At 41.6% G+C, this 13,790-nt stretch overlaps 1 pseudogene; it reads left to right on the top strand.

Moving 5' to 3' along the window:
• The first annotated feature begins 1,233 nt into the window (after positions 1 to 1,233).
• On the top strand, positions 1,234 to 2,217 carry LOC125171171 (glyceraldehyde-3-phosphate dehydrogenase-like; annotated as a pseudogene).
• The last annotated feature ends 11,573 nt before the right edge of the window (positions 2,218 to 13,790 follow it).

Below are 13,790 nucleotides of genomic sequence, written 5' to 3'. Positions count from 1 at the left end.
TGAAAATGACAGTCAATGTAATTGCCAAAATGCCCACACTTTCAATTTCAGTAGTGCTAAGAGGTGCCAGCAATTACTTCTGAATCTGACACAGTGAATAAAATTACAGATGGGACGAGGGAACATAAAGCTTATGATGATATATGGACCATGAGCAATGGAGAAAGTAACAGACGCTAATAAACAGAAAGGAAAGTTAAGATGAAAGTTAAAGAATATAAAACTGGAAGTAGCCAAGGCCCAGAGGTAAATTGCTGTATCTCAGACATTGTAAGAGAAGAGGGAAGATTTGAACCCAGGTCTCTCTGACATCAAAATCTGAGCTCTAACTACAAGATGCCTCTTCTTCTTTTTTTTTTTTTTTTAATTTTTTTTTTCAATGTTTATTTATTTTTGGGACAGAGACACAGCATGAACGGGGGAGGGGCAGAGAGAGAGGGAGACACAGAATCAGAAACAGGCTCCAGGCTCTGAGCCATCAGCCCAGAGCCTGACGCGGGGCTCGAACTCCCGGACCGTGAGATTGTGACCTGGCTGAAGTCGGACGCTTAACCGACTGCGCCACCCAGGCGCCCCAAGATCCCTCTTCTTTATGGAATATAAAAAATACATAAGATGAGGTGTCAGGAGTTTGATTAGAATTCTGCCTGTGTCACTAATAAACCTGTGACCTTGCCTTATTTCTTTTTCACTACATTTGGAAGAATAATAGCCCCCTTCTATGGTTGCTGGGAGAATTGAGATAATGTTGGTGATGCCTCTGACAAATGCAGGTGCCTAATCAATGTACTCCCATCTTGAGAAATTATGTAGTTTGTATGATTAGGAACTAAATTACACCATCCTCAGCTTCTTTGCTGTACAAATTATTTCTACAGAAAAATTAGACTTCTTTACCTCTGTACTTTTATTAAGAATAAAAATTTGCAGCAAAATGAAGGGTAACTTTGTGATTTGCAGACAGAAACAGTGGCCTTTTTCTGAGCACATGTAAGCGCACACACATGCATATGTTCCCACACACATATCTAGTGTCCTAGATCTTGCCCCTCCAACGCAGTCCCAAGGTTCTGTCTCCTCATTAAAACTTTTTCCCGGATTTAAAAAATGCCAATCCCAGGATGATTCAAACTTTAGCAAGTATCAAAGATTCGAGAACGGGTTCTCTGTTCCTCCCTGTTTGTCACACAGTAGCATCTTCTGGTGCAGTGGCAGCTGCATCTCGGAGACGTGATGGTCAGAGTCAGAGTAAATGGATCTGGCCATATTGGATGCCTGGTCACCAGGGCTGCTTTTAACTCTGGGAATGTAGATATTGTCGCCATCAGGGACCCCTTCATTGACCTCAGCTATATGGTCTACATGTTCCAGTATGATTCTACCCATGGCAAATTCAACAGCACAGTCAAGGTTGACGATCTTCCACTGTCTTCAATGGAAAAACCATCTTCGCTTTCCAAGAGCAAGATCCTGCCAACATCAAATGGGGTGATGCTGGTGCAGAGTATGCTATGGAGTCCACTGGAGTCTTTACCACTATGGAGAAGGCTGGTGTTCACCGGAAGGGTGAGGCCGAGAGGGTCATCATCTCTGCCCTTTCTGCTGATGCCCCCATGTTTGTGATGGGCATGAACCATGAGAGGTATGACAACTCCCTCAAGATTGTCAGCAACGTTTCCTGTACCATCCACTGCTTGGCCCCTCTGGCCAAGGTCATCCATGACAACTTTGGCATTGTGGAGGGACTCGTGACCATAGTCTATGCTATCACTGCCACCCAGAAGACCATGGGTGGGCCCTCTGGGAAGCTGTGGCCAAGAGGCTGCCCACTACATCATCTCTGCTTCTACTGGCCTCACCAAGGCTATAGGCAAGGTCATCCCTGAGCTGAATGGGAAGCTCACTGTCATGGGCTTCCATGTCCCCACCCACAATGTGTTGGTCATGGATCTGACCTGCCACCTAGAGGAAGCTGCCAAATACGGTAACATCAAGAAGGTGGTGAGAGCAGGCATGGGAAGGTCCCCTCAAGGGCATCCTGGGCTACAGTGAGGACCAGGTTGTGTCCTGTGACTTTAACACTCTTCCACCTTTGATGCTGGGGCTGGCATTGCTGTCAGTGACCACTCTGTTTAGCTCATTTCCTGGTATGACAATGAATTTGGCTACAGCAAATGGGTGGTGGACCTTACCGTCAACATGACCTCCAAGGAATAAGAGCCGCCTGGACCACCAGCCCCAGCGATAGCAAGAGGAAGAGAGAGGCCCTCAGCTACTGGGGAATTCTTGCCCCAACTCATCCCCCAATATACTGAGAGTCTTTGATCTTTACATAGTTTCCATCCCAGACCTCCTGAAGAAGGGGAGGGGCTTAGGGAGCCCTCTTGTCACATACAAGCAAAAAAAAAAAAAAAAGCCAACACACCAAAGATTCTAGAATGGAAAGAAAATTTCATGACATTATGATATAGTGTTTTGTTTATGGCATAAATTAACTATAGGTACTAGCAAACAGGCGAGGAAAGTATTTGAGAGGAAGAGAAGGCTCTCCCCTCAAAACTTTGAAAGTATGATTCTTAAACTCGTTTTCAGGCAAGAGTGAACTTGGAGTGACGGATGTGACTTAGGTCACAGGGAGCCTCAACAGTACCCCAAGATGCGGGGTGAGCCCAGAAACAGAACCTGGAGTATAAAGCCAGGAATATAGTCTTAATATCGTATTAATGTGAGGTTGCTGGGCAGGGAGACAGAGCCCATGTGTGAGGAGAGGGACAGAAATTGAACACAGAGGATAAGAACAAGAGGGTTCATGATGGAAGGGAAGAGGTAAAACAGGGAATATATCCTGAGTTTCGAGTGAGTTTCTGGAGAGTCCACAGAGTGAATCTGAGGCGTGACAGTTCCTTAAGGCACGTACCACCACGGAGTCAGGTGCCTTCTGCACATGTTACTATAAAATGGGATGAAAACCCAATGTTAGAGAACACAGAGCACATCATTTCACTATAAAGAACTTGTAAAATGGGATAGCCGAATGTCTGCAAACTGTCCCTAGAACAGAAAACCCATTCTGAAATAAATGCAATTGTCTGACAGCGATGATGAGATATTTATGGACGCTGAAGTGAAAAAAAATCCACAGCCTGTTTTGCTGTCAGTGACATATATTTTTTCAGTGATATTTTTTAATGGCACAGTCACATCACATTTTCACATCAGCTTGTTATTTGTGTCCAGCGTGTGTCAGTTTACAGCTGGAAGTTTTTTATACATTATGTCACTTTATAACCACAGCTTTTTCAGTTGAAACCCAGTTACTCATATTCAGTGGACACTTCTTTTTACTTAGGACCTCTCCCAACGGAAATTGGAACCCTACCTCTCCATTTGTGGGGGTGTGTGCATGCATGCGCGGGTGATCTTCAGTTAAACACAAAGTCTTGGGCGCCTGGGTGGCTCAGTCAGCTGAGCGTCCGATTTTGGCTCAGGTCACGATCTCACAGTTTGTGAGTTGGAGCCCCGCATCAGGCTTGCTGCTGTCAGTGCTGAGCCCGCTTCAGATCTTCTGTTCCCCCTCTCTCTGTGTCCCTCCCCAGCTCTCACTCACTCACTCACTCTCTCTCTCTCTCAAAAATAAGTAAAACATTAAAAAAAATAAATACAAAGTTTTTCAACATATTTCAAGGACTACTTATGTTAAAGAGGCAGGGAAGGGTTTAACAGTGGAAGCCTGAAGCCTGGCAGCCCCGGGCAAAGCTAAAGGGCAGTCACAAAGTGTCAGGGCTTCAGTTCATGCAGCAATTCCATTTTCCAATAAGGTACCAAGATGGGTATGAATTTTTCTGCCCAAAAGGTTTGGAGCATAACTTTACTCATCAGTGAAGTGAGAGAAGAATAAGTAAGACGCTGCCAGGGGGAGTTTTGTCAAAAGTTGAGAGAGAAGCACCCTTAGAAACACAACGGAAGAAGATTGTTCTTAACGCGGAAGTTGAGCACGTACATCATTAGAGACAGAAAGCAAAGACTGCCACCATGCAGGAACGACATGAATCACAGATAAGAGGGATCAGCAGGATGTGGATTATGCGAGAAGAAAGAGAGGCCAGCGGTGACTCATCCTCTATTGTATAACATTCAGGGAGTCCATGTACTAAAGAACTATTTAGTAAAAGTGTATATATTACTCATTTCGTAGCATGAGCTCAGTCATCCTCCACTAATCTATTATTGTCACCAAAAACCCAGGAAAGCAAGCCCCCTATCCCAGACTGGGGAGCAAATATTATGTTAAGATGTGCTCTGGATTGTATATTACTAATCACATATGTGCCCCATCGCCATATCTAGGAATGGCATCCTGATGGCACTGAGCACCACCTTCTGCGTGTTAGAAAGTAAGAGGAAAGTGAAGTGAGAGAAGGTCAGAAAGGAAAGATGGGGGGTTAACTGGTCCATGATACTGCTCGTCTTTTTGTGATCTGCATATATCCATCTTGTGTTTGTAAAATGCTCGCTAGACATGCAGAGAACAGTGGAGAGGTCTATTTGACCTCACCCTGAGAAACACAGCATGCCAGGCAGAAGAAGCCATGAGAAAGTAAGTCTCTGGGAAGCTAATGACATCTAGAAAGAAGGTTCAGATGTTGCCAGGTCATGGGACCTGCGGAAACCTAAAACATATGATACTTCAGACACCTAGAGGCAAAGGGCCTGAAATCATACCTAAATTTTGTTGATATTGCTCATATGCTGATTCTAACATTGGGTCCACGGACTGCTTCCAATGGTCGATCATGAATTCTGCCACAGTCTCAGCTTGTGGACCTACTGGGAGGCCGGTGTTCTCCCAATACTCATGAGTCAGTCACACTTGGGTTTCAAAGTGGTTAAAGTATGGGTTGGAATTTTCTTTTTTTTTACTATAAAAAACATGTATTGGGGCACGTGGGTGGCTCAGTTGGTTAAGCATCCAACTTCAGCTCAGGTCATGATCTCACAGTTCATGAGTTCAAGCCCCGCGTGAGGTTCTGTGCTGACAGCCCAGAGCCTGGAGCCTGCTTTGGATTCTGTGTCTCCCTCCCTCTCTGCCCCTCCACTACTCACCCTCTCTCTCTCTCTCTGTCTCTCTGTCTCTGTCTCTCTCTCATACACACACACAAATAAATAAACATTACAATTTTTTTTTAAAAAGACACTGATATCTTTGGGCATTTCCAGAGTTACAATTTTGAAAAGTGGTAATAAAAATTGTGAATAGTTAGGAATACAGTCATAAAAATAATAAACTTACAAATGAAAAAAAAAAGCTATATGTTTCAAAAGCCCTTCTTCACTCTGGAGATCAGTGACTAAAAAATGCACAGACATATTTAAGCCCTACATGGCTTTTCGAGATGGCTCTTCTGAGAATTTTTAACTTCATCAGACTTCAAAAAAACTAATCAAACCTCAAAAAAATTTTTTCCAAGACTAGAGAATCAAGCGAGGAGGAGAGCCTGTGTAAAAGTGATTTAGTCCTGCCAAAATGTGGGCAGACTGTGTTCTTCCAGCCCTCTGCCGTGGGCCTTGCTCCAGTAATGGTATTCTAGCTTCACTACCAGAGAAACTCTGTCTATCTGTGAAATCACAAGCAATTATCCACCCGTGGACATGGCTGACTTAACTGAATGCATTATAAGCACTGATTATCTAGCGGGGAGTGTGAGGCAGTTGCAAATGTTCATACATTTAGAACTTTGTACAAATCTAAAGGGAACTGAAAAAAAATCCAAGCATTTTTCTCCTTAGAAGTCATGGAAAGCATAAAGGGGGCTGGCGGTATGAAGGTAAATTCCATATGCACGTGTATGAGAGCTTTAGTGTAATTTGGGCAACCCTGGCTTTTAATTATCTGTAGGGTTACTTTTAATTCTTCAGTGTTTTTATTCTTTTTATTTTTTTCTTTTTTTGGGGGGTGGGGGTGGGTAGCATTGTTTCCTAGACCATAGCAGCTGGGGGTTAACACTAAGATTCTAAAGCAGAAAAAGAGTTCTCTTAAGGTCAACATTCATGCTTCAATTATAAGGCCTCTTCGGCCTGCCAATAACATATGTTATAATCATGCCTCTCTCTGCATTTCTACATTTTTCTGAAACATCCTGGGAGAACACAGAACTCTGTGGGGATGTCTCAGACCATCTGTGTAGACATCACAAGTCATTATTTCTTTTGCTCCTAAAGCATGCAGAGCCTGGAGGAAATACTGAAGTCTTGCTTCTTTCCTATACTCTATTCAAGAAAGGGGTGTGGTTCTCTTCTTATTGTCCTAGGTCTTTGGATCTATCTTGGATCCTATAACGGCCCCAAATCCACCCTGGATTTGTCTAGGAAAGGAATAAGGACCCTGTAATTTTCTAAGCTTTGTTTCCTCTCTAATACTCTTCCCTCTCATGAGACTCAGCAAAATTCTAGGCATTTGAAAATGTCTTATTTTTCTGTTAACTTATTGTCAGCCTCTGATCACAACAAACTAAAATCCATGAGGGTGAGACTTCCTGTCTCATTCACCTCTGTATTCCCAGTTCCTAGACCAGTGCCTAGCACAGCAACACTCATTAAATATTTTTTGAAGAAATCTACAGGATCAGGGGGTCCCTCTTTAGTCATGGCTATAATGGCTTAGGAAGAGCAAACAGGATATGAAATTAATCAACCATCCAGACGGATTTCAGTAAAATAACAGTTTCCTTTAGTACTGGTTTTATTTCAGAGGGAGAGACAGCCTGATGCAGGGAGTGCAAAGCTCTTTTTGAAAAGGGAACATGTAAATGACAACAATAGTTTGAGAGAATGGGAGTGGACTGAAAAGTGTTACATGTGTATCAATGGGGGAAGGAATGGAAGGGCATTTAGGGGAAAAAAACAACTGTGGCTATATTTGAAAAAAAGAGGCCTCAGCTCCTCAGTTATTACCTGGAACAGGATTCTGAGTTATCAGTAGCTCTGTCCTCAGCTGAATAGTCTGCTAAGGGACACACAACTCTAGCCCTGATCAGAACCTGTAATAGAGCGTGCATGCAAGCATAGGGTTATCCCTACCCATGTACCAAATAAATTTTAGCTTTTTAAAATAATAAGCACAAGGAGTTAAACTTAGGTTTCGTGACTATTACTAGGAATTTCTTGGGCAATCTTGATTTCTGCATCGTAAGAAAGGTATAATATTGTTGAAAGAGTTGAGAAAGTGGCAACTATAATCATATCTTTGACTCAACACTGGGTGCAGGAAGGGGCTGTTAAATAATGGCTGACATTAAATATTAGGGTCTTGGAGCACCTGGGTGGCTCAGTCCATGAAGCATCATTAAACATCCAACTCTTGATTTTGGCTCAGGTCATTTTCTCATGATTCATGATTTCGTGCCCCTCACTGGGCTCCACACTGGCAGTGAGGAGCCTGCTTGGGATATTCTCTCTCTCTCTCTCTCTCTCTCTCTCTCTCTCTGTCTCTCTCTCTCTCCGTCTCTCTGCCCCTACCCCATTCGCTCTCGCTTTTTCTCTAAAATAAATAAACTTAAAAAATACATATTAGGGTTTTAGTCTAAAGAGTTGAAGCACCAAGAAAGACTAAGAAATGTGAATGAAGCCAAAATAATCAAAGGGAAAGAAAACTGAGCACTGATCAAGAGACCCACCCATATGCTGTCTGCAAGAGACTGACTTGTAATATACAAGACAGGTAGGCTGAAAGTAAATTGAGTGGAGAAAGAAAGATACACCCTGAAAACAGTAAATATAGGAGAGCTGGTGACCGTACTAATATCAGATAAATCTCTTGACCAAGAATATTAACAGGTAAAAAGGCATATTACAGCCAATTCATCAGGAAGACATAAAAATCATAAATGTGTAAGTACCTCAAAACAGCATCAAAAGATAGATGGAACAAAAATGTACAGAATTGAAGGGACACATAGACCCACAATCATAGTTGGAGATTTCAAAATCTCTCTTTTATAAATAATAAAACAATTTCACAAATAATCGGTAAAGGCATAGGATTTCTGAATACACTATCAACTACTTTTACCTAATTAATATAGAACAATATAGCCAAAAGTGGCACAATATACATTATTTTCAAATACAGATATTTTCAAATACTTAAACAAGGCAGACTATATAATGGGCCATAAAATAAGTCTCAATAAATTTAAAAATACTAAAATCATACAGAGTATGTTCCCTGGCCACAAGGGACTTGTACTAGAAATCAATATCAAGAGTAAATGCCAAACACTTGTAAAGTAGATAACACATTTCTAAACAACTCATGGGTCAAAGAAAATTACATGAGGAATTAGAAAATATTTTTAACTCAATGGCAAAGAAAATAAACACATATCAAAATTTGTATGATGCAGCTTCAAATAATGGTTAGGAGAAAATTTATAACTTTCAATGCTTATACTAGAAAAGAAGAAAGTTTTAAAGCCAATTATTGAAGATTTCACCTTAAGGATCCGGAAAAAGAGTAAATTCAAAGGTAGTGGAAGGAAGGTAATAGTAAAGATAAGAATAAAAATAAATGAAATAGACAATTAACAAGCAATGAGAAAATTAACAGTCAAAAATAGGTTCTTTTGATGAGTAACAAAATTGATAACCCCCTAATTAAATTGATCAAGGAAAAAGAAAATGGAAATGACCAATAACAGAGTGGTATTCACTATAGGTCTAACTGATATTAAAAGAATGGTAAAGAAGTATAGTTTACACTATTTTTTATTTTACATATTTTATTATTATAGTTTTTTGCCAAAATTTGATAATTTGGATGAATAGACAAATTACTTGAAAACTAACTTACTGACTCAAGATGGAATAGAAAACTTAATAGTATCTTCCTAACTGAAGTTATACATAACTTCATAATTATACAGTCACCATATACATGGATGCAAAGGTTTTTGCTTTTGTATTTTGTGTGTGTGTATTGTGTGTGTGTGTGTACGTATGTAAAAACTGCTATTCTGGAGTATAATAATCTTACTTGTGATACAGTCTTCCTTTAAAACACACATGTTAATCTCTGGATATTGGCCTTGGTGAGATGAATATAAGTCCAGATAAACAAACAATGGGAAGGACTCCCACCACTTACTGACAATAACTAAAAACCTCATGTTGGAATTAAAATGTGAAATTGTTCCATCTGTTAGGCTTAACACTTTTCCCAAGAGCCTTTGTTATTCTATTTCAAAGTTCAATTCTAGGGAAATATAAAATTTTAATTCCTCTTGCTAGCATACGAGCTGAGCTCTATTTTTGCATGTATGAATGAGCAAATAACAAAACCCAGAAAACAAAACATGGAAATTCAGCTCTAGTTGATGAGATCTATGTCAAGAGAAGATTCTACCTGATCACTTTCTTCTAAAATGTTTCTTAGGGGTCAGTGTCAGTAAACTCTACCCAGAAAAAAAATTGATCAGCAAATGGTAAATTTAAAAATCTTACATTCTTTTTTTTTTTAATTTTAACGTTTTATTTATTTTTGAAACAGACAGAGACAAAGCATGAATGGGGGAGGGGTATAGAGAGAGGGGGACACAGATTCGGAAGCAGGCTCCAGGCTCTGAGCCATCAGCCCAGAGCCCGACGCGGGGCTCGAACTCACGGACCGCGAGATCATGACCTGAGCTGAAGTCGGACGCTTAACCGACTGAGCCACCCAGGCGCCCCAAAAAACCTTACATTCTTTTTTGCTAGCTGGATCAACCCCAAAAGACTCTAGTGATTGTTTAAGGAGAAGTCAGAGAGATGAGAATATACCAGGGAAGGGCATACAAATTTCTCATAGTTGTGTTTTCCAAAGGTTCTCATACTCCATGCATTGCAGAGAGTCTGAAAACCATACAAACCATGTTTTACCTTGTTTTCTTGTAATGCAACAAGTCACAGAATGGGGAGTTTCCACTTTTGACTCTAAATGGAAAGAAAATGTGTCTCTTCCTCCCACACCTCAGGCTCCTCTTGGATTTAAGTGTAAACACAGCTCCGGCTACCTCTTCTATCACTTGGTGGGTGTTCTCAGAATGGAGGGGTTTGTTATTATTCTTGATCTGTGAGTGACTGCATAAAAAATATGCAGCATGAAAAAGGCCTCACTGAAGAGCCACGCAGGAGTATTTATTAATTCCCATCGTTTGCAGAACACATTTATACCATGGGCAGGCAGCAAACAAAAAGCAGCAGAAATAAACAGTAGTGTCTGTATCAAGTTCTGCATTTTGGGAAAATTTTTGCCCAAATCCCAGGATATTGTGAATGTAACAGTGATTATAATTTAATATTTGTTTAGGAAATTGAAAGTATAAAATAATCAGGAATGAAAATAGATTTGTCAGATTAAAATGTTGAAGAACATAGGTGAGGTTTTGAGGGAAAAAAGGAGGGGCTGATGGACAGGGGCAGGCAGGGGGAGCTAACGCAGAGCAGGACAAATTAGTGCCCCACTAATTCGAGTTCCTGAGGCATTATTTGAGCCCTGGCCAGTCTCTTCTCTACCTCTTTCCTCTCTGGTACAGGCCCTGGATAAAACTTAAGGAATCTACTTTTTCCTAAGCTCTAGCCTACCATTTCCTTTGTAGCTTCCCATCCTGGGGACGGAAATAAAATCTCCTAGTATCTTCCCTCCCTCTTTGATACTGTGGCTGACCCACTGTCCTCATCTGGTTTGCTAAGTATTTTGACTGTTATAGGGAAATTGAATGGTCCAACCATCTCTCATCCTCTTTCCTTCCCTTCATTTCCTTCTTTCCTCTCCTCTCACCTCCTTCCCTCCCTCCCTCCCTCCTTCTCTCTCTCTCTCTCTCCTTCTCCCTTTTGTCCTTTCCAAATGATGTGGCAAAGTTGGGGATTGGGAGCCAATGGTCAAGAAAAAATTCTTGAGGGGCACCTGGATGGCTCAGTTGGTTAAATGTCCAACTCTTGATTTCGGCTCATGTCGTGATCTCACAGTTGTGAGATCTCTGCTTGAGTTTCCTTCTCTCTTCCTCTGCCCCTTCCCTATTCACATGCAAGAGCACTCTTTCTCTAAAACAAACAAACAAACAAGAATTCTTTTTTTAAAAAAATAATTTTTAAAGTTTACTTATTTATTTATTTTGAGAGAGAGAGAGAGAAGGAGAGGCAGAGAGAGAGAGAGGGAGAGAGAGAGAATCCCAAGCAGGCCCTGCACTGTCAGCACAGAGCCCGAGATAGGGCTCAATCTCAGGAACCATGAGATCATGATCTGAGCTCACCTCAAGAGTCAGATGCTTCACTGACTGAGCCACCCAATCACACTTAAAAAGAAAGAATTCTTGAGATGTATTTGATAGAAGAAGGTGGTTTTATTAAAGCACGGGGACAGGTCCCAAGGACAGAAAGAGTTGCGCCAGCATTGTGAGGAGCGGCTGATTATATCCTTTCAAATTGGGAGGGGGTGAGGGATAGTGTAAGTCTCTAAGGAATTTGGAAGGTTTTCAGGACCTTGAGGGGCTGGCTGTTGTTAGGAAAAGGTCATTTATTATTACCTAGTTCAACTTTAGTCATGAGACCCTTCAGATGTATATCAGTGGGCCATCTGCTTGGAGGGTGATTGCCAACATATATCTTGGGGGGCAGGGCAGCGATAAAGGAAGTTTCCAAAAGAATTTTTATATGTTAATGGGGACTTAACAGGATCCTGGCTAGAGTATTAACATTAAAGTTGAGTTCCTAGAGGAAGGTCACTCTGCCTGTCTCAAGGACTTGTCAATGGGCTATAAGTCGTAAGGAAATTTAATTTTTTCCTTTTGCCTTTGTCCGCCACGTCACTAATGGTACTCTTCAATGGTTGCGGGAAGATGAAGGCTATTGCTCTCCCAGCAACCACCTCTCCACCAGGGCGTATACTACAATGAAATCAAGTCTCAGAATTTCACCGTGCAGACTATGACTTATTAGCAGACAGGCACCAAATGGGTATCAACTGTGCTGCTTGTGTAGCGTACTTGTAGCTGTCTCTCCTTTTTAGCACCCTGACGGCCCCTTGCAGGAAATGCTCTCCCAAAGCAAATGCGAGGATATTCTGACGATAACCTAGCAGCAGGAGTCAGCAACTCCCTTCAAAAGGTATAAACATAGGGCCAGATGGAAACCTAAAGGTAAGGTGCCGTTTGCAATGCTGCAGACTACTGAGATTACTGGACTTTTATATGTGTTCATGAAAAGATATAAACACAAGCAATGTAAGAGTGAGACATTTCCAAAGTCAGCAGGAACCACCAAAAGTAAAACCTGGAAGTTACTGGAATTTGAACGGAGACGTGCTGAGATATTTGGAGTTCTGCTGTGCTCTATAGAGAGACAAATACTAAACGGTTTTGAAATTCATACGATACCAGTGTCGAGCTTCCTGAAAATAGGTTCTGCTTTGAGGAAGGGTTCAATCTCACCACTCAGCGTAAACAATCTTTGCACAAGAGACAGAATCTGGACCTGTTGTGCACTAGCATTGGGGTGTTCACATACTACAGAGCTATTGGGTCCCCTATAAGAACCTTGCATTCAGACATTTAGGGCCATTGGATATCATTCTAATAACACTGGATATAAGGAAAGGAAAGGTTTCATGACATATGAGATCCCAGATAAACACACACTTGTAATTCGTCATTCAGAGGAGGGGGAGGTGTTTGGAGAGGGCCAGAGTCCTGGGGACTAGGTGGGTGTGGATAGCCATGGAGCACAGGCTAATCTGGTCCCAATATTTATTAAATGAAGAACCACTAGAAATTAGTATAGATCTCAGTTCAGATAGAGGAAATCTATTATTTTTATATCAAAAGGTCAATTGACTATTTGTCACTTCAGTTATGGACAGAGTCTTGACCTTGTCCTGTGAGTCTCTTTTGATTCCATTCAAAGGGAAGGAAGATCGTTCAGCACAATGCTTCAGTAAAGTGAGCCCTCTCTCTGGCCTAATCAACGAACCAAGGAACAGCAGCATCTCCAAGTTCATGACTGCTTTTCTAGGTGTCATTGTATTTTACTATTATTGTTTTTTATGTTGGAGAGGAATAGAGCATGCAAATGGGGGACAGGGCAGAGGGAGGGAGGGAGAGGGGGGGAAAGAGAGAGAGAGAGAGAAGAGAGAGAGAGAGAGAGAGAGAGAGAGAGAGAGAGAGAGAGAGAGAGAATCTTAAGTAGGCTCCATGCTCAGTGCAGAGTCTGACCCAGGACTTGATCTCGCAAACTGTGAGATCATGATCTGAGACTAAATCAAGAGACACTTAACTGACTGAGCCACTCAGGTGCCCCAGGTGCCTTTTAAGAAAGAATCCAGGCAGGTGTTAGTTATGCATAGTAAGGAGATGTTTAGGGTGGGAATCATATGACGTTTGAAACCCACAGCTGTATTAGTGTGCTTGGGCCATCATAACAAAACACTACAAACTGGGTTGTCCTAACAACAGAAATTAATTTTTCCACAGTTCTGGAGGCCAGAAGTCCAAGATCAAGTTGTCAACAGGTTTGGTGTCTTTCGAGACCTCTCTCCCTGCCTTGCAAAGTGACCGCCTTCTGTGTTCTTACATGGTCTTTCCTATGTGTTCGTGTCTAAATTTCCTCTTTTTAGAAGGAAGTCATATTGGGTTAGTGTCCACCTGTTGGACCCCATTTTAACTAAATTACTTTAAAGTCCTTATCTCCAAATACAGTCACACTCTGAGGTACTGGGTGATAGGGCTTCCACATACGAATTTGGGGGGACACAATTCAGCCCA

This window comes from Prionailurus viverrinus, chromosome B4 (genome assembly GCF_022837055.1).
Source record: "Prionailurus viverrinus isolate Anna chromosome B4, UM_Priviv_1.0, whole genome shotgun sequence".
NCBI lineage: Eukaryota > Metazoa > Chordata > Mammalia > Carnivora > Felidae > Prionailurus > Prionailurus viverrinus.
Note: the sequence above shows the minus strand (reverse complement) of the source record. Positions and strands in the feature narration are given on the sequence as shown.